Below are 25,868 nucleotides of genomic sequence, written 5' to 3'. Positions count from 1 at the left end.
CAGTCAGACCTGTGGGCGTCTCCTCGCCGCCAGTTCAAAACCAAAAGCGCTGTCCTTCGAATTCCTCATTTGCAACATCACGTCGAAAAGGCATCTGTGAACGCTTGAATTCACTAATACATCTATGTAGTGCGGCTGTGTGTGAAAATGGTAACTGGCTTCAATCACTAATGGGACTCCCCGCCCGTCGGTGAACGTCGGCACAGTGCTGCATGAAGGTCCACCGTTGATCGAGTACTACATTCCACTGACCCTTCACAAGTTTGCTCGCGACTGCAAATATAGTATGTGAAACAATGGGACCATAGAAAAATTAACAGATAAACCAACATTTCACTGCCATCGGGATTAAATACATGATTGCAATTGCAAGATGCCATGCGTCAAATTGCAGCGTTGTGTGCGGGACGTGCTCGCACAAAAGTAATTGCAGCTGGCACAGGTGGAATGAATCACCACAGGTGGAGGCTATACAGCCTGAAAACACATAAATTGCACACCCAACCCCCTCCCACAACCACACCCACTCCAAAATGCTACCGGCAGGACTAGCGATGTTGGGCCTGGGGGACCTGATAGCACTGCAAGTACTCCAACTTCAAGAAGAAGACGAACACCAACAACTACAACAACCGGCCGCACAGAGGAGACGCAGGAGGAGGAGGAGGAGGCCAAGGCAGGGGCAGCAGGGCCCACCAGCACAGCCACTACCACCACGCAGGCAGCCCGCAATCCCACGCCTCCAAGCTAATCCGTTCAACCTCACTGCTGAGCAGATCCACACCCTCTACCGTTTGGACCGGGACACCATAACCGCCATTGTCAACATGACACACGCTGACCTTGTCAGCATGATAGATAGCCCAACCGCCATCCCACCCCTACTGAAGGTGGTGTCTGTACTCCACTTCCTGGCCACAGGCACCTACCAGCACACAGTCGGACAGTTGCATGGCATTTCACAGCCACTATTGTCACGGACACTATTCCAAGTGCTTGATGCCCTCCTGAAGCACACAGACGACTACATCTCTTTACCACGCTCGGAGCAGGAGATTACAAACACAAAAGTGGGATTCCATGCACTTGGCGGCATACCGGGTTGCATTGGTGCCATTGACTGCACCCATGTGGAATTGGTTGTCCCACATGCCATGGAGGTCCAGTACCGCAACCGGAAACAATATCATTCTATCAATGTACAAATGGTGTGTGACTACAAAAGGATCTTTACACATTGTTGTGCCCGATTTCCAGGATCAACCCATAATTCTATGGTCTTGAGGAACTCTACAATACCACGCTACATGGAGCGACACGCAGGGCACCGATCCTGGCTACTCGGTGAGTCTCATTTAATGCATGAGAATGTGGGGTAGGTGATGCGTCAATGACCTGGCAGGGAGGGGGGGGGATGCGTACGTAGCAATGTCATTCCACAAACATCCTTTCTTGTCCACATACAGGTGATGCCGGATATCCACTGAAGAGATGGCTCCTTACACCAATCCGGAACCCACAGAACCAGCAAGAGGAGGACTACAACCATGCCCACTCACGTACCCGTGTAGTCATAGAACAGGCATTCGGCCTACTGAAGGCTCGTTTCCGCTGCCTCAGCAGGTCTGGCGGGGCACTCCTGTACCGCCATGAGAAGGTTGCAAAGATGGTCATGGCATGTGTCATGCTACACAACATGTGCGTACGTAGAAATGTGCCCATGCCCCCTGACGCAGAACTGCAAGCACCTGAAGATGGTCATGATGAGGGTGGGGATGTGGCAGCACCTCAAGGAGTCCGCGAGGCACAGGAGGCCCGTGAAATTCGTCAGCATATCATAGATGCATGCTTCTAGCACTCACGCCTGGTGGCTGTTACATGGACACGGGACTTGTGGCACTGTGTGTGTCTGGAACATGCACAATGTGGACTGTACGCCAAGAATGGCCTCGTACACAAAGATCAATGTCCACACATCTCATTGGATGATTTTGAATAATTGTATAGCAAATGTGAAATGATATTACACACCCAATCGACCCGCCACCCAAAAAAGCCCAACACACCCCCTCCACCCTCCTACCTCCCCCCCGAACACCAGTGTCCAAAGATGCTCATTGTCAGTGGGCAGACGCTATTGCAAGCCCCCTCTCCGGGTATCAGGGGCACCCCTGCCTGTGGAGTGCAGGTTCCTCCCAGATCTACGTTGGGGGCTGCCCTGGACGGAAGTTGCAACGGATGATGTCTCTGCCTGCTCACGTCCATGCATGTCCCTAAGGGTTTGTGTGAGCTCAGTGAGCACACGGCGCACAGCGGCAAGTTCACCACATACGTCTTTGGACGTCGCATGCAGTTCCCCCCTCAGGCTCTCGGTGCTTCTCTCCATTTGTCCCCTCAGGCTCTCGGTGCTTCTCTCCATTTGTCCCCTCAGGCTCTCGGTGCTTCTCTCCATTTGTCCCCTCAGGCTCTCGGTGCTTCCCTCCATTTGTGCCCTTAGTGTCTCGGTACTTCGCTCCATTTCTGCCCTAAGTGTCTCAGTAGATGTTTCAATGGCTGCCTTAGAACCCCCACATTCAGCAGCATGCTCCTTGAGGAGCGTGGCCAGTTGCTGCTGTTGCACAATCATCTGCTCGAGGGACTGTTGCCTCTGCTGGGCCATGCCCATTTGCGGTGGTGTCACAGAGGGGCTGATCACCTCATGTTGCCTTGCCACAGGCCTTGTGGGGGTTGGCCAGTCGTCGTCTTGTGGGTGCCCCTGCGTGGTTTCCTCATGGTGTACGGGATGAAACAAACAGGGGGATTGAGACAGGTCATGGATGGGTCCTACGTCGACAGCACCGTTTTCTGTGTCGGAGCATGCTGGCATGTAAGCAGTGTCACCTATGGTGCTGCTGCCACCAGAAGCAGTGCCTTCTGTGGCATCCATTGGGGGGACCTGTGGTGCAGCTGTTGTGGACATGCTGGCTGCTGGGGTGCCTGTTGAAGTCCCCTCCAGTGTGCTGCCACTTGATTTGTGCTGCTGCCGTGTCTTGATCCGTGCAGCTGAGGTGGAGGGTCTTTGGCCGTTGGTCTTGGCCCTCTTTGCAGGTGTGCTGGTAGGGGTGTCCTGAAGCTCGTCGTTTGAATCGGACCCTGTGGTGGAGTAAAGGAGGGCGAGCGTTATTTATGGGTCTGTGGAAATTGGAATGGCAATGTATCACATGCATTGGGGTGGTACCTGAGGGTGATTTGGGTCAGGGCCTTGGAGGTGGTCTCATTTTTGTGTGGATTGAGGATGCAGTTGTTTTGCAGCCTGCAGTTAGGGTGTGCATGCTGCACATGTGGAGGGTGTTTTTAGGATTTCTACTTATTTATGTATTTAATCTGACTTTTAAAGGGCGCTATCATGGCAATGTATGTGGACGTTCTCCTGGACATGTGTTTCTATTGCACTATGGGGACACATGGTACTTCACATGATTGGACATTGTGGATTTAGCATTGTTTTATTTGGGCCACCTACCTGATTCTTCGGATGTCTGCACTCCTTTCTCCATCCCTCCGACTCCCTCTATGCTCTCCATTCCAATGGTGGAGGCACAGATTTCTTCCCAGGGGGTCAACTTGATGGGTGATTCCGATCCTCCCCCGGTAGCTGTGGCAATGTTTCGGTTGGCAGAAAGTATGCTCCGGACGCGTATCCGCAAGTCGTCCCATCGCTTTCTGCATTGCTGTGGGTTGCGGGGTGCGGTCCCCACCGCACTTACCCGCTGTGCCACCAGGGCCCATATGGCCTTCTTGTTCGCAAGTGCCGTCCTGGTCATTTGCGTCGAGAAGACGACGGCAGCATTGTCCTGGAGGGTCTCTGTGAGCACGGTGAGTTCCTCATGGGAGAAGTGGACCTGCCGCTTGCGATCGCACGCTTTTTTAGCAACTTTTCCCATATTTATTTTTTTGACTGGGGTGGCTGACGGGTTGGGATGTGTCTCAGTGTCGGATTTTTAATGGTTGTGTGGGGATTCTGTTTTATAGGTGTACGGCGTGCGGTTTCCCGTTCCGGCCCCATGTTTTTACTTCCGTTTCCGTATATTTACGGTGACCGTAATTTGCGCTGACCGCTCATTACGGTGACCGCTGAGATGGGTGGCGGAATTGCACCTAGCGCGGCGTATGACTGCGGTAAGGGGCGTTTTGGGGTCATTTCCGCCATCGCGGACTTTGCACTTCCGCCATGGCGTAATGCTCGTGCCCGATGGGTCATAATTAGCCGCACTTTACTCCATCGTGCAATGGCGGAAACGCTATTTACGCTATGGCGGTCATGTCAGTTACTTTCCGCCAGGGTCGTAATGAGGGCCACTGTGTTCAAGTAATACCATCATTTCCCATTCAAAAATAACTCACCAGTGAAAGCAAATTGGCAATTCATTAGACTAACACAACTTATGTCTAAAAACTATCTGGTGATAATTCATCATCCTTGTATAGGTTATTTAAATGAAATGATTGCAAGTTAACCAACTCTAACATTGTTCAAATAGCTGGGCCACAAATACTCACCAATCTTTATCAGTGTCATCTTGTATGCCATCAGAGACACTAATATCATAACTTTACATTTCTTGAACATTATTTGTATTCTTTCTAGTCTGCAGTGTAGTACATCCCAGACACATTTTCCTTTGTGTCGCGTTTGTGCATTATGTAACGTTATGTCTTGAAATTGCTCTGAAAGTTACAGTCTTGTTTTGATGTTTCATGAAATACTAGTGTCTAACTGTTCAGGCGTTAATGCTATGGATACAATAGGAATATGTTGCAATTATAAGGCACATGTTTAATTCTTATCAGGCAGTACAGTGAATTTTGTGTTAAATGGGATACTGAGCATACGTGAAAATGCATAGCAGTAACTTAGAATATACTGACATAGAGCAAACTGGGAACATGCTGGGCCTGTGAAACTGGGAGTATACTAAGATTTGACAAACTGTAGCAATAGTAGTAGTATTGCAATATATAGCTATTTATTTACATACAGGAGCAACAATGCTCTTTTGATCGCAAAAGAACATACAATAGATACAAAATCAGATTTGATTGGAAACAGTGAGCTACTTACATGGGCTGAGTTTGAGGGACATTCTGACAATGTTGTGGAAGGGAGCGAATGGAACCATCAACAGGGACAATACATAAGTGGACATACATAGATTAAGGACAACCAACATTGGACATTTTAAATTGCAGGTAGGCAGTACGAGCAGTTGTGCTCGGCATGTGACCATGATGGGTGAAGTGCTAGAATTGAGGCAGACAAAGTGAGAGGCAGAGGCAGGTAAGAGGCGAGGGAAATTTTTTAGCTAGCAGACAGCGAGAGGTAGGCTAAGAAGGTAACTAAGAGGCAAGGAGGCATTCTTTTGGTTGGGTTTGCACTAATCCATTTTGACTGCTTCTCGGATGTATGGGTGATGAGAATTCAATGTAAGTGGAGCAAGAAGAGAGAAAGGGTGGAAGCGAGAGGAAGCAAAGGGAGGGTGATGAGCCACAAGGGTAGTCGAGGAGGCAGAGTAGAGATTACGAGAAGGCTTATACAGTTGGATAGAGGAGGATAAAGAGGTGCTTGCTTTACTGTGGATAGATTTGTGAACCAGGAAAATAAATTTAAATTTGTCCCCATTTTGCATCATCAGCCATCCAGCCTGGTGATGGTGTGAGGAAGTAGGTATGAAGTGGGGGAGATCAAAGAGAGTCCTGGCAGTGAAGGTAATGATTTTGTTGAGATGACAGAAAACATAGTTGGGGAGACCAAAGAGATTTCTGACACAGTAGTCTAGTTTAGAGAATACAAGAGTGGTTAAGAAATGCTTGGCAGTGTTGAAAGGAACTAGGTGCCAGAGTTTCCTAATATTTAGGAGGTTGAGATGAGCTGCTGTTCCAGGTTTGGAGATGACAATAGACAAGATGTGAGAAGGGTCAGAGCTGAGGCCAAGGTTTGTAGTGGAAGAAGAGTAGGGGACTGCGTCAGGTGGGAACTGGGTAGGCAGAGGAAGAGATGAGAAAGAGCTTTTGGCAGGGGAGAATAGTATCTCTGTTTTGGTAGAGTTTAACATCAAAGAGTGCAAAGCCATCCAATATTTAATGGCAAAGAGACAGTTTGACATTTTTTTACAGAGATCAGAGGAGAGATCAGGATAAGTTACAAAGATTTGGGTGTCATCTGTGAAGAGTTGGTACGAGAACCCAAAGGAGGAAATTAGTGCTCCAAGAGCAGCAATGAAGAGTGTAAGAGGAGCAGACCCAAGACAGAGTCTTCTCAAACACCAACAGTTAGGGAATAAGTTGAGAGGTGTTCTTGCTCGAGAAGGCAGCAAATCGGCAAGGTGCAAGGTAGGATTCAATCCAGGCAAGTGCTTGATCGTGAATCCCAAGAAGAAAGATAGTATTAAAGAGATCAGAGTAATCAACAGCTTCAAAGGCAGCAGGCAGGCGAAGGAGAATTAGGATAGAGGATAGGTTTGAGTTCTTAGCAGAGGCGATGAAGTTGGACACAATTATGAGAATGAGAGCAGTTTCTGTGAAGTGACAGGAGTGGAAACCGCTTTTAGGGGATCTCAAAGGTTGTGAATGTCTAAGAAATTGGTAAAATGGTTGAACACAACCCTTTCAAGCGCTTTAGAGTAGTGCAGAAGGAGAGAAACAGTGCAAAAGTAAGCCAGTAGGTTTGGGTCAGCCCCTTGCTTTTTTGACCATGGCTGTTTTGAAATTAGAGTGAAAGCAGGCGGAGTCGAAGGACAGGTTTAAGAGTTCAGCAAGATGAGAGGCCACTATAGGGGCAATAGGCGGGACTAGCTGAAGAGCAAGAGGGTCTGATGGGACACAAGAGGGGTTAGCCTCCATCAATAGAGTTAGCACTTTGCCAGTATTAGTGTGAATAAAGTGAGAGATGGCAGTAAAGGTTGATGTTAGAGTAGGCAGAGTGCAAACTCGAGGAGATGGGAGTGTGAGGAAGGTCAGGAGAGAGTCTGCAATTTTTGAAATGTTTGCAGCAAAGTATTCAGCTAGGTTATTATTTGTGAGAGTTGAGTTGATAATCATAGACGTAGGAGGAGTGAGGACTGAGTTTAGGGTGCCCTGTAGCTGGCAGGGATGGTTGGGGTTAGAGTCAATGAGAGTTAGGTAGAATTCCCTTTTAGCTCTATCAAGAATTGACTTGAGAGAGTTCAGGGCAGAAAGCTAGAGTGACAGTGTGGGATGTATTTACCCATGCATCCTAGCCCTACCTCAAAACTGTGCAGTACTGACATGAAAACATCATGATGGCCAGAGCTTCCCAGAAAATGCACAGGGAAATGCAGGAAGAATAGGCTGCCACCCATTTTTGCCGATGTTATGGGCACAGAAGGACACTGCCTAAAACCACCATTGGACTACCCGCACAGTAGTCTGAAACCATTGGGAATGGCAATGCTGATTGCCAAATGCAACCTAGAATTGTGGGGAATTCATTTTCTTAAATCCCAAAAATGGGTGCAGTACCAGTACTCACCACTATCCAAAAGCCGGCAGTTTAAAACCACCCTGTGTTTCTCTGAAGGCAAGCCAAAGTGCCTATTTCAAACATTGCAATATGTGCAAAATATTTACTGAACACCAGCAGACATTTGGCAGAATGGAGTGTTGTGTGCCTACAAAATCTGGGAAATGAAGAGCCCAAAACAATGCTTATAACAAAACTGCTATGGAGTCAGCAGTTTAAGTTGCACTGGATTTAAAGACACTAAAATCGAAAATGTTTAAATTGACTGAGTGACCTACTTTTGAGTATCACATAGGTTGCAATTGTTTAAATGTCATAGTTTTAAACTTAGAATCAGCCTTCTAGCTGCATATGTGAAAATGTTTAGTTTTATTTGAATGCAGGAACTGGGGAACAAAAAGTGACATTTATCTGAAACCTGGCTTAAGGAACTGAATTCTGCCTGGCAACTACCCCCATCAGAAGGGAAACTTGAGTCACAGCTGTGTTCCCAGGCCAACCTTCCTTTTGCTGCCCACACAAAGGATATGCCATCTATCTGATAATTGAATTATCTGTGCTCTGCAAGAGAGTGAACAAAGCCCTCTTCACTCAGGCAAAGGTTTTTATTACCGCAGTCGTAAATTGTAGCTTCCTCTTGGCAGGAGCTGGGAGGAGCACTGCCTGTGAGAGCAAGCTGGCTTGGCAGAAACTGGAAAGACTGGTTTCTATACCATGTGACCTGGGAAACCACACCCCTTTGGAGCCAGAACATAACTTTAAAAAGATGAATAACTCATAGAGCGGACATGTGAAAATTTTATAAATGACACCATAATTCTTGTGATTTTTCTGCCCACATTTTAAGAGGTTTTTCGACCCGGTGGCATGTTCAGGGGGGTGTCAGCGGAAAAGTGGATATAACTCTAAATGTATGCATGTTAAAAATCTGAAACTTCATCAGTTAATGTCCCTACTCCCTGCACACATGTATGTAAAGTTGGGTCCATGTCAGAAATTGCAAAATCAGTTAAAAAGTGAAATATGTGCCAGTTCTGAATGCAAGCTCCCAGGAAGAGCAGAGTTTGAACAGGGGATACCTCCTGTAATGCATGATGGGTGCATATGATTTTAAAACAATATGTACCTCTGCAAATATGTATTTGTTTCAAATCTAGATTTGTGTGTAAGTTGACAGGAGGAGTGGACTTTCTGCAGGCTGTAAAATGACATCACTCTGACTCACAGTTCATTCCCCAATCAAATGATAAATGGAAGTTTGACCAATTAGAAGCTGAGAGAGAGGTAGGGTCAGTGACGCTAGAACACACCCACATTCTAAACACATAAAAGCAGACAGACAGGACAGATAGAGACCTTCAAATTCCATTTGCTGCAACGCACTCTGCTGGACCATACAACATCCTGAGATCCAAACTTCAAATTCATCAACCTCCAGAAAGCCAAACTAGAGACTTCAATCTATCCAGAACTAGAGACCAGACCAGAGGGAGAAAGCAGTGCTGTACCCAGAGAGAAAGCAGTGCTGTGCCCAGAGAGAGACCCGAGCCCAGTTTAAAACCCTGACCAGATCCATGGCGAGGCCCATTTCACTCAAGAATATAGTGTGAGTACCCAGCTGAACTGTGTAGAACCAATCTCTTAGTTTAAATTCATCTAATTCAATCTATTTAACCTAAGTAGAACTGCCTCCTAGCTGTCACCTGTCATTTCTAGTTGCAAGCTGCACTTGTCATTTTGAGCTTTTGAAATTTGCAAACCCAAAAACGACCTTTATTAAATCGCTCATATCTCCGCGACCGTTTGTGCTAGAGACTTGCAATAACTTTTATCTGATAGCTTAGAATCGTAGCTTTGAATCGCACCAAGAACCGCATTCCTACCCCTTATAGTTTTACCGCAATCGCGGAACACGCATCCGCGAATTTTACCGCGATTTGCAAATTTCTTCACATGTAAAAACTGCTGCTGCTTGCCTTCCATTTGCCAGAAATTCGTTTAACCTGCTAACTATCCCTGCCTCATTGCTAGTGTGAGCCTGGACTAATATTAACTAGATACCACTCACCCTGAACCTCTGAAAGGGAATTAAAAAGCATTTCCAGCATATTTCTCATCCATTGCTAGCACATATCAAAGCATTTGGGCCTGTGTTTTCAAAACTCCTATCTGTTTTCTGTTGTCTAAGCTTGCTGGATTGAACTGATTACATTGATTGCATTTCTGAGAACTGTGTGCTTCCTTCCATTTCCTTGCATTGCATAAAGAGGGGGGGAGTGAATAGCCAGAGAAAAGTGATTACATTGTTGGTTGAAATCATATTGAGTATTTTCTGTACTGCATTCATTGAATATTGCATCCACCTGAGCTTACATAAAGCATTTTCTACCACATTATACTTCTGTACCTATTTACCAGTGTGCTACCTTATCCATTTCATCTCAACTCCTTAGTAATTATAAAGAAGTGTGCTAGTGCCAGATTCTCTGTTGTTAATCTGTATCATATCAGATTAAGTGTGATATTCAATTATTAATTTATTATAAAGTGTCATATATATATCTATTGTTTAAATTATCAATTAAACCTTTAAACCTGCAAAACAGAACTACTTCTTGGCTCAGTGGGGTCAGGGGGATTCCAAGAGAGGGGTGTTATATAGGGGTAGTCATCCAGAACGCATGAACTGGACCTAAAGATATATCAATAAGGGTTTTCATTCAGTATTATAGACTAGGCGTTGACTTAGCTGTAGTGTTGAATTGAATCCTCTTACAAATTGGGGGCTCGAGCCGAGACGTTGGGTTAGATTTACCACTTGTGCAGCTTAATACAGTGTGCTAACTGACGGGATACATACATCCAGTCGGATCACCACGCTGCATTACGCTGTGAAGCATTCCTCAAAAGGGACACTCCAAGAAAAGTTCTGTTCTGCAAAACTAAAATACTAACTTCTGTAAGTCAGGACAGAGACCAATCTCTAGAATGACGACCTTGGTAGATATGAAAATAGCCAGAGAGCACTTCTTACACAAACTATTTGTGAGAGGTGAATGGACTCACCAGGACCAAACAGTCTGGTTGCAGGCCATCACGCAACAGGTCACTGAAACAGGGTCAGATATATATAGAGATCAGGGTCCATTACACGTGGCCCTGAGTGAACTATATATGGCTCCTAAGGCCAAAGATGAGCACGACAAGATTGTTAGGATAGCGGCATATTTATATTTATACATGGGAGCCATACAGAATAAATGTGCTGAAGGCCATGATCTGGCAAAAAGGCAACAGATGGCGTTAGAGAAGGCCCAATCTGATCTGGACTCTTCTGAGCAAAGGCTGCACAGAAGCCAGGAGTCAGAAAATGAGACCAGACAGTACATCTCTAAAATAAAGGAGGATATGGATGTGCTGCAAAAGGAAAAGTCAGAACAGGATACCAGATTTCTGGCCTTGCAGAAGGAACACCAAGAAGGTTTGGACTCCCTACTGCAAAGCCAGAAAAAGCTGGAGCAACAGCTAGACTTCAATAGGGCATGTGCTGAGCAGGTAGTCACCCTGCAAGGCCACCTAGATAGAGTGAAGGAGGAGAGCAATAAACTGATTCTGAAAGACCTGGATACCCAGGCAGAGTTTGATCAGGAGCGCCAGAAAGCTGGTGCCTTCCAAAGGCAAAGGGACGACCTGGCGGCACAAATGCAGGCTCTTAGTCAGGAAAGAGACGCCTTAGGCCAGGAAGTCTGCCATTTAAAAAGAAAAATGGAAGAAAATCACCTGGCCCACCAGGGGCTGGGTGACCTCCAAAAAGAACACCAGAACTTGGTAGAGCACACCAGAAGGGTGGAAGATGCTCTAGCAAGAAAGGAGCAGGCCAATAGGGACACAGCTCAGGAGGTAACCCTCCTGCAGCAAAGACTGGCCCAGTTCTCCAGGACCAACCAGGAAGCACAGAGGGAAAATGAGGCCCTCTGTCAACACAATGATAGGCTCCAACAACAGGTAGCGATGCAGGAGAGACTGATAGAGTCGAGTAAGGCCTTAACAGAGGAACTGAAAGCACAAATGCAGGCTCTTGCATTGCAACAGGGAGCAGGGGCGGATAGAGATGAGGTCCGCTGGGAAAGAGAGACTCCTGACCATAACCGCAGGAGCCCTAACCCCAGGGGCCTTCATCTCCCCCAGTCCCTGGACTCTACCACCCCCATGTCCCCTGGCGCACATGAGCACAGGGCCGCAGGGATGGCAGATTACTATCCAGCTAAGAGTATGGGGCTCATAGGCCAGTACCACTCAGGAATGGAGGGGTGGGCATCCGGGTATGGGCACCCAAGTACAGTACAGTTCAATGGGGAACCCCAGGAGAGTAGGCCCATTAAGGGCATCCTGAAAACCTCTGCCCAGTTAGGTCAGTGGAGGGGGTACCCATCAAATCCTGGCAGCAAGGAGGAATCTGAAGACTCCTCTGAACTGCGCAGGACACAGGAGACCAGGTCCCCACATTCTGCCAGCCATTCCCAGGCTCGCAGAATCCGGGAAAACCTGGAAGAACAGACGGGAACCTCTGGGAGCAGTGCCTCTGAGTCCGAGGAAGAATGGACAAGGGTTACCCGAACCAAAAAGGCCAATAAGGCAAAAAGGGCCTTGCTTAAGGACCCCTTAAAGCAGATTAAGGCGATCAGGAGCGTCATCACGCCTTACCATAAGAACGCTAAGTATTCTGTTTGGGAGCACTTAGAGTTGTTTGAACAAATGATGGAGACTTTCCATTTGAAGGACAGCCAAAGCTGCATTCAATATGTAAAGTGGACCTTCTCCCCGGAATACTCCAGTTTCTTTGCGGGGCTGGAGGACCAAAATCATTTAAGATGGTCCACCTATAAGGCGGCCATCCTGAAACATTTTTCTGTTCACAGAAATCCTCAAGAGGCTCGCAAGGCAGCCTACAATTTGCAATGTGGGGAGGATCAGGCCCCACGAGAATTTGTGCAGGAGTTAAAGCGTGCTTTTGCGCAAACCACCAGAAGGGTGCGCACAGATAGTAGAGAGTTTGTCAATACGTTTTTCCATGCCTTGCCCAAATATATAATGACCCAGCTCGTGAGAGATTTTCATGAGAAAAGATCTTTAGACTGGGTCATTGAACAGGCTACCCGGATCTATGAGGTGCAGAAGCCCATAGAAAACAAAAGTAATGCCCAGAAAAACCCCAAAGCCAACAGCACCCCTGCTGCTGCCAAGGTGGCAGAGGTAAAGGTTACCCCCGTTTTGGATTTGGAGATGGGGGGGCCTAAAAACCTGCCTGCACCTAATAATGCTAGGCCCAGGAGGTCCTCGGGTCAGTCACAGACAGGGAGCCAAGGAGGCAGCCCCACAAATGGGGTCCCTCGCTCTCCTGATTATGTAAGTCCCCGTTACAAGGGAAATCAACCCATCCTGGGTTATGTGTGGACTCCTCCAGCCCAAGGGGGGGGATCCAGACAAGCACCTAACCCAGGGAACTTCCCTCCAAACTTCCCACAGGAGGGCAGAAATTTACCAAACCCTGGGCAGAACTTTTTCCCCAGATATCCACCCGACTTTCAGCCCCAAAACCATCCATCCTTCTTTCCCCAATTCCCTGAGCCCAGACCACTGAATCCGGGAGAGGGGAGGCCAAGGGTGGAGGGGTACCCAAATCTTCCCAACCCGGGGTATTACCAGAGGAGGGACAGCTACCCTTCCCGGGATCAGCCCAGGGGAGAAAACAGGGCCCCGTATCAGCCTGAGCGGGTTTCCCAGTTAGAGCGCCAGGTTCAAAACATGGCGCGGGATCTGGGTCACATACTGAGGGCTCAGCAGAACCCTCAGATCGGCATGCCAGCGCAGAACGCACCCAACTCTGGACCTGGTGCTCCAGAACAATGACGGGGGCAGCACCCCGATAACTCACCGGTTCCCAGGGAGGAGGCACAAAGGGAAGGGGGGTGTAAAGCCTTGGAGGAAGCTTCCTTCCTCACTTGTAAACAGCCCCTGGAAACCCAGGAACCGGAAACAAAATCTCTTGCCCCTGAAAGTCTGCCTCCTAAGGAGCAGAGGGGGGGTAGGAGAAACAAAAGACCCAAACAGACTCAGTTTGAGGAGGAGGTACAGATCTTCCAATTTGAGGGAGAGGGATCCTCAGAGGATCCTGAGAAAAGGATCTTCTCCTTCAGAGAGGGGGGAACTCCTCCCAAAGAAAAATGGGTCCCTAGGGATGCAAATCCAGACTGGGGAGATGTGGAGACTGAGCTACCGCCGCCCACCATCTCATCCCAGAACCAACAGCAAGAAAATCCCCTGGTTCAAACCCATCCTGGTGACTGCCTCCAAAAAGGGGGGGGCGGCCCAGAACCGGAGCCAGGGGAACCCACAATGGCTCTGATCTCCAGTTGCCAAATTTTTCTTTCAGATTCCCAAGGCTCTCCACAGAATTCTGCCCAAATCTCTTCGCTAGCGATGTCCAAAACCAGAAAATTAGCCCACCAGTTGTCCAAAAATGTACATTATCTGTGCCCCCTTGAGGAGAAGGAGGGAAGATATTATGCCCCGGTACAAGTACAGGGGCAGGGTACAATCTCGGCACTGGTGGACACTGGATCTCAAGCTACCCTTCTGTCCAGAAGGGCCTTTGACGAACTGAATGCAGGAAGGGGAGAGAATTACCAAATTCCTCTCACCTCTCTTCCGGGACAACTACAGAACTTTGACGGGAAGGAAATTCCCGTTGAGGGGACTGCAGACTTGGACATTAAAATTGGGCGACATAAGTTGAAACACCCGGTCATAGTTGTGACCCCGGAGGGCACCCCTTGTTTACTAGGGAATGACCTCCTGAGAAGGTTGTCACCCCTAATTGATTGCGTAAACAAGGTCCTCTGGACCCAGACTAGCCGACCCATAAAATTAAAACAGAGTGTCAACCATGTTAGTTTAAACGGCACCTGCCACATGGTTGAACAAAAATCTGACCAAGTAGAATTTCACTTCCAGAACCACCAAATTCCAGACGTGACAGTAATAGCAGTAGGACAACAGACTAGTGATGGGGGGTCCTCTCTGTTTCTGAAAATCAACCTTCCTTCCAGTTTAAGGTGGTATTCCACGCTGGAAGGAAACACTCTGAAATTCTATACTAATCCACAATCAGAAACTCCCACTCCTATAGTCCAGAAAGATGTGAAATCAGCTCAGAGCCTGGCTGAGATTCAGCAAATTGGAGAGCAGTTGTTCATCCCTGTTCAGTTAAATGATGGGAAGGACTCTGTTCTCGCTCGAGTGTGTGTGAACAACGGTAAGAGCTTCATCAGCGAAGCCATGTTCCGCCAACTCCCAAAAGATCCAGCCATTCCCACCTTCAAACTGATAGACAAATGGGAAATGGACCTGGAAGCACCCAATTCAAAACATCTCCTGCCAAGCAGGTGTATGCTCAAAATCTCCATTGGCAACAAGAGCATAGTCCACAATTGTTGGGTCGTGCGAGACGTCCCTGCCGCCTTTTACTTAGGCAGTGACATTCTCAATCGCTTTGACATTAGTTTGGACCTAATAAACTTCAAAGCTTGGTCCCGATTAGCGGATAATCCCATGGGCTTTGATGATCCAGAAAAAGCATTTAGGTCAGCTCAATTGCTACCTCATGCAGTTGAAATTCAGACTAAAGAGGAAGTCACCATCCCAGAAAGGACCGGACAATTCTCCCTGGAAGTGAAAGTTAAAAGGGGACAAGAGTTGAAAAACCCTGATGCTTACATACATCTAAATGCTTCTCTCCAACAGCAAGGGTTGGGGGTAAACCCAACTCCATTAGTCAACATAGAACATGACACCATTCCAATAGAGGTGGATAACAGCGACTTAAAGAGTATTACTCTAGCCGCAGGCACCATTATTGGAATGGCGGTTGATGACCAACATTTCTCCATTGATCTTGTAAATGAACTGTTAGGACCAATCCCCAAGGACTGCTTTGACAGTGACAGTGATGACAATACAACACCAGACAGGATCTTTACCCGGCATGGGGGGAACTTCCTGGTGTACACTTCTTGCCCTTATGGTAAGGAAGATGTGACTTGTGACTTCAGGAGGGATGAGGTGATTTTCCAGGTACATGAGGGCTGCCTTGCCCACCTGAAGCCTCCGGTCCAAATCAGCACTCTGACCAGGGACTTCTCCACCCAGCTGGAGGAGGCCGCGGAGATAGCCAAACCAGAAGTCTTTCCAGGCTTCAGGCAGATGGTGGAAGAGAGAGTCAATCTAGCTGATGCCTGTGTGACTCTGGAACAAAAGCAAAAGTTGAAACAAGTTTTCTTGGATTTCCAAGATCTCTTTGCGGTAGACTCATATGACTGTGGTCGCACCGACATCCACACAACAACAATCCCCACGGACCCTGGCATGACTCCAGTGTTTGTGAAGCAATATCGTTTGCCTCTCGCATCCATGGAGTCCCTTACTGAAATAATTAAGAACCTTGAGTCCCGGGGAATAATCCGTCCAGTCCACAGCACCTTCAATAATCCGGTGCTGGGAATATTGAAGCCAAACGGCCAGTGGAGACTCTGCGCTGACCTTAGGGAGCTCAACAAACGGGTCCATACTTCCCGATGGCCTCTGCCCTACATTGACCAAGGGCTGGCCCAGATCCAGGGGTCACAGGTATTCACTGCAATAGACCTGACCAATGGATACTGGACCGTGCCTGTCAGCAGGGAGGACCAATACAAACTGGCTTTTACCTTTGGGGGCCAGCAGTACACATGGACCCGGACTCCCTTCGGATACCTCAACTCCGGCAATGAAATCAACATTTTCCTACATAAGGCCATGCCCGACCTGGGTGCAAGGGGTAACCTGGCTTATGTAGATGATGTCCTCATCAAAAGCTCAACTGTGGAGGAACACATAGCGGAGATCCGTTATGTTCTGACACAGTTGAGGGCCGCCGGAGCAAAACTTTCCTTTCAGAAAGCACAGTGGTGTAGAACCCGTGTTAATTTCTTGGGGCATGAGATTACTCCTCAGGGCCTCTGTCCCCAGGAAAAGAAAGTGGAAGCACTTCAGAAACTGAAAGACCCCACAACTCTGCGGGAACTAAGAAGCCTCCTTGGACTGACTAATTACAGCAGAAAGTTCATTGAGGGCTACGCAGAGATCACCAGACCCCTGATTCATCTCCTGAAGGGGGGGGTCAAGTGGGAATGGGGTCCAGAACAATCCGAGGCAGTAAGACAACTCAAAAGAAGCCTCTCACAAGCGCCTTGCCTAGCTTACCCTGTCAGAAACAAGGAGTTCTTCCTGGAGACAGGGTTCTCTGATACGTGCTTGACGGCAGTATTATACCAAAAGCATGACAAGGTCAATAAAGTAATCTCCTATGCGAGCAAAACTTTATCCTCTGTGGAGGAAAAATTCAACGATTGTGAGAAGGCACTCCTGGCAACGGTGTGGGCATTGAAGAATTACCGCCCGTTTATCCAGGGGGAACACATCATAGTGGAGACTCCACACCAGCCTCTGCAATATCTCCAAAGTGACAGAATCCGGGCCGGAAATGTGAGTAATTCCCGAATTACTTCCTGGATTCTGTCAATGCAAGGCTTTCCTGTGGAGGTCAGATATGGCCAAAACAAGAAGAGTCCCCTCGCGCAAGGTCTGGCTGACTTGCATGATTGTGCCAGAGAAAACTGTCTCGAGGACGAAAGTCTGAAAATCAAGGACAACATGGAGGCATACCTTAATTCCCCACACAAAGTCTTTGAAGAAGACAAGTGTGAGGGAATGCCCACTGTGTATGTGGATGGATGCTCTTACCATGTTGACAACAACGGGGAGAAAGAACTGGTGGCCGGCGTAGGGAATGCATGGGTGAATGAGTCCCCAGAACCCTCCGCTGGATACAAAATTGGTCCCCGAAGTAGTCAGGTGGCAGAATTGATGGCTGTGCATCAGGCCATCCTCACTGCTGTCCAGCATCAACTCCACGAACTGGTCATAATCACAGATTCAGATTATGTACGGAACGGGTTCGTGGAGCACCTGGTTAATTGGAAAACCAGAGGCATGTTATGTGCTAACAACAAACCCTTGAAACATGGGAAGTTGATCCAAAACATTGATGATCTGGTCACCTCGAATGAGATGACCATCTATTGGAAGAAGATCAAGGGTCATTCCAAAGTAGAGGGACCAGACAAAACTGGAAATGACTTAGCTGATCAGCTGGCCAAAACCGGGGCCATCCAAGGGGATCTAATTGAGATTGAGTCCCTGTTGGGGGAAATCCAGGTCACTGCTATCACTAGGTCCCAGACAAATGCTCACAACGACCTTTCAATTGCACAATGGAGTAAGGAGACCCCTGATGCTGATTTGATTACTGCTCAGAAGGGGGATCCAATAATTGGTAAATTTTACCAGCACCTTGAGGACCCTGAGAACTTTCCCCTGACGGATACCGATTACATTGGGAAAGAGGACCTAAGAGTGTTGATGAAATGTCCAAAAATGTTCCGGATCCAAGACGGTTTGTTGGTAAGGAAATCCAAAGCTGGCCACGACCAGTGGGTGGTTCCTACCTCATTCCGAAGCCTGATGTTAAGTCACGCCCATGATGCGGCCACCGCCGGTCATAGGGGGTTTCACACAACATTGGAAATCTTAAGAGAGGTTGCATACTGGCCACACATGGGCCAGGACCTCAACCAATATTTGAAGGGGTGTCTTGTGTGTGCACAATTTCAGCCATCATCCCTCACGCACCGGGCACCTTTACAAAAGCGGGGGATGACACTGCCATGGTCAGATTTACAAATCGACTTTGTAGGCCCTGTGATTCGCTCGGCTAGGGGGAATAAGTACATGTTGACTGTGACATGCTTGTTTACCAAGTGGGTGGAATGTCTCCCAGCCCCAAACTGCAAGGCAGAAACTGCAGCTGCCTTGATGATTAACCACATCTTTTCCCGTTTTGGTCTACCTCAAAGGATTGAGTCAGACAGAGGTAGCCACTTCACCAGTGAAGTAATGACAAAGATGTGGGAGATACTGGGGGTCAAGAGAAAGCTGCATATTGCTTATAGACCAGCTTCTTCTGGGGCAGTAGAGAGATATAACCGGACAATTGTGAGCATATTAAAGAAGTTTGTGGCAGATTCTGGGCCAAGTTGGGATATCCGATTACCTCTGGTCCTAATGGCTATCAGATCTACCCCTTCATCTGCAACCAAAATGTCACCATTTGAGTTGATGACTGGGCGCAAGATGGTGCTTCCTCAGCATTTGCTCTATAGGACCCAAGAGCAGACACTGATAAATGCCTCCACTACTCATGAGTATGTAGAGAATTTAAGGAAACACCTCCAACATGCTTTTGCTTATGCTCAGCGGAATCTAGAAAGATCAGCTGATAGCATGAAGACCCATTATGACCTGAAAACTTCCAGGAAGGAATATCAGGTGGGGGACCGGATCTATCTATACAACTTCCAAAGGAACCATGCCAAGCAGCGCAAATTTTTGCCTACATGGAAAGGACCCTTTGAGATCGTCGATAAGATCTCCCCTGTGGCCTACAAGATCCGCATCCCCAAAGGCGGTTCGGCAGAGGGGGAAGACAAGTGGGTCCACATAAACCAGTTGAAATGTTGCCATCCCAGGCACACTCTGCAACAACTGGAGGAATCCTCTGGAATCCTAGCGGGTACTGTATCAGACTAATTCAGTTCCAATCATAAAACGTACCACATCTAGTCTCTAACATACTGTGATTTGCATGAAACTGTCTCTTAGTTATACTGTTTTTTTTTCAAAATAAGAATGTAATGTTTCGTCATGATGAAATGCATATGCTGTCCCACCATCTCAACAGTGGTGGAAAAACGTCTATGAGTAGGTATTGCCGCTCTTCCTTTGTCGTCCTAGGAGAAAGAAAACCTTGAGACGGGCCAAGGAGGACGATCCGGAGACCGGGAGTGAGACGCAACGGGCTCGGGGTACCGCCCAATATTCCCATCAGGACCGGCGAGGAGAACCGATCGATCCGACCGGATGGAGGAAAAGATGCTGAACTGTGCCATCTATTGGAAGAAGATGAGGAAACATCCCAGGTCTTGCGAGTCCCATTCGTAAAACCGAATGGCCATCGCAAGAGGGGGGCTTGTGGGATGTATTTACCCATGCATCCTAGCCCTACCTCAAAACTGTGCAGTACTGACATGAAAACATCATGATGGCCAGAGCTTCCCAGAAAATGCACAGGGAAATGCAGGAAGAATAGGCTGCCACCCATTTTTGCCGATGTTATGGGCACAGAAGGACACTGCCTAAAACCACCATTGGACTACCCGCACAGTAGTCTGAAACCATTGGGAATGGCAATGCTGATTGCCAAATGCAACCTAGAATTGTGGGGAATTCATTTTCTTAAATCCCAAAAATGGGTGCAGTACCAGTACTCACCACTATCCAAAAGCCGGCAGTTTAAAACCACCCTGTGTTTCTCTGAAGGCAAGCCAAAGTGCCTATTTCAAACATTGCAATATGTGCAAAATATTTACTGAACACCAGCAGACATTTGGCAGAATGGAGTGTTGTGTGCCTACAAAATCTGGGAAATGAAGAGCCCAAAACAATGCTTATAACAAAACTGCTATGGAGTCAGCAGTTTAAGTTGCACTGGATTTAAAGACACTAAAATCGAAAATGTTTAAATTGACTAAGTGACCTACTTTTGAGTATCACATAGGTTGCAATTGTTTAAATGTCATAGTTTTAAACTTAGAATCAGCCTTCTAGCTGCATATGTGAAAATGTTTAGTTTTATTTGAATGCAGGAACTGGGGAACAAAAAGTGACATTTATCTGAAACCTGGCTTAAGGAACTGAATTCTGCCTGGCAACTACCCCCATCAGAAGGGAAACTTGAGTCACAGCTGTGTTCCCAGGCCAACCTTCCTTTTGCTGCCCACACAAAGGATATGCCATCTATCTGATAATTGAATTATCTGTGCTCTGCAAGAGAGTGAACAAAGCCCTCTTCACTCAGGCAAAGGTTTTTATTCCCGCAGTCGTAAATTGTAGCTTCCTCTTGGCAGGAGCTGGGAGGAGCACTGCCTGTGAGAGCAAGCTGGCTTGGCAGAAACTGGAAAGACTGGTTTCTATACCATGTGACCTGGGAAACCACACCCCTTTGGAGCCAGAACATAACTTTAAAAAGATGAATAACTCATAGAGCGGACATGTGAAAATTTTATAAATGACACCATAATTCTTGTGATTTTTCTGCCCACATTTTAAGAGGTTTTTCGACCCGGTGGCATGTTCAGGGGGGTGTCAGCGGAAAAGTGGATATAACTCTAAATGTATGCATGTTAAAAATCTGAAACTTCATCAGTTAATGTCCCTACTCCCTGCACACATGTATGTAAAGTTGGGTCCATGTCAGAAATTGCAAAATCAGTTAAAAAGTGAAATATGTGCCAGTTCTGAATGCAAGCTCCCAGGAAGAGCAGAGTTTGAACAGGGGATACCTCCTGTAATGCATGATGGGTGCATATGATTTTAAAACAATATGTACCTCTGCAAATATGTATTTGTTTCAAATCTAGATTTGTGTGTAAGTTGACAGGAGGAGTGGACTTTCTGCAGGCTGTAAAATGACATCACTCTGACTCACAGTTCATTCCCCAATCAAATGATAAATGGAAGTTTGACCAATTAGAAGCTGAGAGAGAGGTAGGGTCAGTGACGCTAGAACACACCCACATTCTAAACACATAAAAGCAGACAGACAGGACAGATAGAGACCTTCAAATTCCATTTGCTGCAACGCACTCTGCTGGACCATACAACATCCTGAGATCCAAACTTCAAATTCATCAACCTCCAGAAAGCCAAACTAGAGACTTCAATCTATCCAGAACTAGAGACCAGACCAGAGGGAGAAAGCAGTGCTGTACCCAGAGAGAAAGCAGTGCTGTGCCCAGAGAGAGACCCGAGCCCAGTTTAAAACCCTGACCAGATCCATGGCGAGGCCCATTTCACTCAAGAATATAGTGTGAGTACCCAGCTGAACTGTGTAGAACCAATCTCTTAGTTTAAATTCATCTAATTCAATCTATTTAACCTAAGTAGAACTGCCTCCTAGCTGTCACCTGTCATTTCTAGTTGCAAGCTGCACTTGTCATTTTGAGCTTTTGAAATTTGCAAACCCAAAAACGACCTTTATTAAATCGCTCATATCTCCGCGACCGTTTGTGCTAGAGACTTGCAATAACTTTTATCTGATAGCTTAGAATCGTAGCTTTGAATCGCACCAAGAACCGCATTCCTACCCCTTATAGTTTTACCGCAATCGCGGAACACGCATCCGCGAATTTTACCGCGATTTGCAAATTTCTTCACATGTAAAAACTGCTGCTGCTTGCCTTCCATTTGCCAGAAATTCGTTTAACCTGCTAACTATCCCTGCCTCATTGCTAGTGTGAGCCTGGACTAATATTAACTAGATACCACTCACCCTGAACCTCTGAAAGGGAATTAAAAAGCATTTCCAGCATATTTCTCATCCATTGCTAGCACATATCAAAGCATTTGGGCCTGTGTTTTCAAAACTCCTATCTGTTTTCTGTTGTCTAAGCTTGCTGGATTGAACTGATTACATTGATTGCATTTCTGAGAACTGTGTGCTTCCTTCCATTTCCTTGCATTGCATAAAGAGGGGGGGAGTGAATAGCCAGAGAAAAGTGATTACATTGTTTGGTTGAAATCATATTGAGTATTTTCTGTACTGCATTCATTGAATATTGCATCCACCTGAGCTTACATAAAGCATTTTCTACCACATTATACTTCTGTACCTATTTACCAGTGTGCTACCTTATCCATTTCATCTCAACTCCTTAGTAATTATAAAGAAGTGTGCTAGTGCCAGATTCTCTGTTGTTAATCTGTATCATATCAGATTAAGTGTGATATTCAATTATTAATTTATTATAAAGTGTCATATATATATCTATTGTTTAAATTATCAATTAAACCTTTAAACCTGCAAAACAGAACTACTTCTTGGCTCAGTGGGGTCAGGGGGATTCCAAGAGAGGGGTGTTATATAGGGGTAGTCATCCAGAACGCATGAACTGGACCTAAAGATATATCAATAAGGGTTTTCACTCAGTATTATAGACTAGGCGTTGACTTAGCTGTAGTGTTGAATTGAATCCTCTTACAAATGGTCCTCATCAGAGTGGGTACACCTTCATTTACACAGCAGCTGATGCTTGTCTGTGCTGAGATAGTGCATGAATGGGGCGACCCATGGTTGAGGATGCTGAGAATTAGGGGCTTTAAGCAGTGGGAGAGCAGAATGAGTCATATAGTAGGGATTGGAAGCTGGAGAAGGCGTGTTGGTGGAAGAGGTATTGGGTGGGAAGGAGGAGAGTGAGGACTGTAGATCAAAGAGAAAGGTTGAATGGCATAAGGTTTATATTTCCTTTTAGTAATAGGTGAAGCTGGTGGGGAGGAAAGGTCAGAGGGTGGAAAGGAGATGGTGGTGGAAACAATTGAGTTATCAGATGTGGATGGTGTGACAGTAGTATTAGTGGCTGAGAGAGAGACGGGGCTGAATAAATGTTGCAAAGAGCTACACCCTTTGTGGATAGGTAGGTTATGGATAGAGTGGAGAGCGAGGTCACTAAGAGAAGACTGAAGTTCAGATTTATGAGAAATGGTTGGAGACGGAAGGTTAAAGTCACATAAGAGAATTTGGTGAAACGTCATCAAAGAATGTTCGAGTGGGACCAGGAGTGCGATAGATGGAGATGATGGGAACTGAGTGTGGCATAGCAATAGGAGAGATGGTGAATTCAAAAGAGGTAGGAGAGAATGTGGCATTGGAGATTTGTGAGGCATTGAGATGGGAAGAAAGTAGGTACAATACTCCTCCACCTCTGCCATTCAGTCAAGGAGAGTGAATGAAAGATTGTTTGAAGTCATGTAGGGCTGCCACAGTGGCAGTGTGAGATGGAGAAATCCAGGTTTCAGTTATAGTAAGAAGGTCTAGGGGAGGAGAGCTGGAGTGAAAGTAGTCAATGATAAACAAAGTGTATTGCATACAGACTGAGCATTCCAGAGTGCAATGTTCAGTTGATGAAGTAAGGAAGAGTACAGAAGCTGAGTTTCAGAAGGTGTGGTGGTTAGGTGTTAGAGGAGGTATGGTTAGCTGGATGGCTTTGTTTGTTGCATGGGGATGAAAGAGAAATGGAGTATTTTGAGTTTCGAGCTGTGGGTTTTTTAATAGGTATAGGAAAGAAGGAAGTTGTGGCGCAATTGGAGAAAGCGTAGGGAGAGGTGAGTAGGAGGAGCAGCTGGAGGAGCAGGAGTGAATGCATTATAGGTTAGTAGCACTGTGTGGAGAGACAGTACAGTAATTAGGAAGATTTGGGTACTCACAGGTGCAACAGGGAGAAAGGCAAAAGCAAAGGTTTATCGGTTGAAAGGCATAGCGGGCTAACACCTACTCTTTGGCCCTTGCATCATATCAGTCACATGTATAACATTTCCACCCTGCTTGCCCCAATGATAGAGTCAGAGACCTTCTGAAAGTTGGAAAAATATATAACATTTTATTGGAAAACATATGGTCGCATAATTTGGAGTCATTTTATGAGGGCGGCCCCCCAGTCCCTGCTCAGGTCTTATGACAGCCTGGCACCCACCATGGTCCTTAGCCGGGTGGCCCCGCCAATCCCGCCTTACAAAATCCCATGTCCAAAAGCCTGTGAGCCATCTCACACCCTTCCGTTCTTGCGAGAACAGCCCGCCCAGGATTACACTGCCAGTTCAGTCATTCCTCCAGAGAGTTTGGAGCGAATAAGGCCACTGCATCAGTTGTTGAGGAGTCCCAACTGTCCCTAGTGGAATCAGGGCCCGTGTCACCCCACCCTGCCTGAAGCAGCCAGTGGTTGTAGCTCACGGCCCAGCCGCAGCATGCCTCCTTCTCCGGGACCGGCCTTGTAACTCCGCCTGCGACAGACAATTTAGTTAGTACATTCAAAGCCATCATCACCTGTGAAAAACAATGTGTTAAAAATACATTCCTACATGCCAACAACACTCTCTACAAACAATTTTGTCCAAAAGACATTTCCCTCCTCTAGCAACTCCCATCTACAAGTCCCCTTCACCCTTTCCTTGACACTACCCAAGCTCCCCCCTTTCCTGTTGCAGTCCTCTTTAAAGTTTCCGGTGGGAGGGTGGCTGTCGCTGCTGCCAGGTCTGGATGAGAGGACTTGCTCTCTCCGCCCTGGCTATTTATGCCCCCCGAAGTGCCGGCTGTTTCCGGCTGGACCCGGAGGGCACCCTGACTGCATCCTCTCTAGAGGAGGTGAGTCCACACAGAGGACGGCCAGAGGGGCGGCCCGCTATGTGTGCTGCGCCTCTAGCGCCCCCTGCGTGGGCTGGCACACCTGCTTAGCGGGGCTAACCCCTACTCTTTGGCCCTTGCATCTCATCAGTCACATGTGTAACATTTCCACCCTGCTTGCCCCAATGATAGCGTCAGAGACATTCTGAAAGTTAGAAACATATATAACATTTTATTGGAAAAGATATGGTCGCATAATTTGGAGTCATCTTATGAGGGCGGCCCGCCAGTCCCTGCTCAGTTCTTATGACAGCCTGGCACCCACCATGGTCCTTAGCCGGGTGGCCCCGCCAATCCCGCCTTACAAAGTCCTATGTCCAAAAGCCTGTGAGCCACCTCACACCATTCCGTTCTTGCGATAACGGCCCGCCCTGTATTCCACTGCCAGTTCAGTCATTCCTCCAGAGAGTATGGAGCGAATAAGGCCACTGCATCGGTTGTTGAGGAGTCCCAATCGTCCCTAGTATCCACCCTCCTCCTAGACCTTTCCATTGCAGCGTTTGACTCTGCTCCCCGCCATACCTTCCTCGGGATCAGCTCTGACCAAGCTATTTCCATTGTAGGCAGCATCCTTGCTAAGATCCTAATGCCCTCCTACATTACTCTCATCAATCGCCCTCTCCCCAAATCTGCAAGGTCATTCTCCCCAAGGTGCACTACCACCAACCTCGGGGGGGCCCTCCTGTTGATCTGCCTGTGCAATGTGGGGAGAAGTGAGTGCCAACGCATGCCTGGGGTGCCTAACCACACCAGCTCGGTGTCCCGAAAACCCAAATTGGCCCCCCGCACTGGCTTCGTGCGGGCCATTTTCTCTGCTCTGCTGATAAACGAGTGGCCAATTATCCAGACGGTACGCCCAGCTGTAAGAAACCAAAATGCATAGTTGTTAAAAACTTTCAC

Source organism: Ambystoma mexicanum, chromosome 10 (assembly GCF_040938575.1).
Source record: "Ambystoma mexicanum isolate Mex_15411 chromosome 10, UKY_AmexF1_1, whole genome shotgun sequence".
Taxonomy (NCBI): Eukaryota; Metazoa; Chordata; class Amphibia; order Caudata; family Ambystomatidae; genus Ambystoma; species Ambystoma mexicanum.
Note: the sequence above shows the minus strand (reverse complement) of the source record.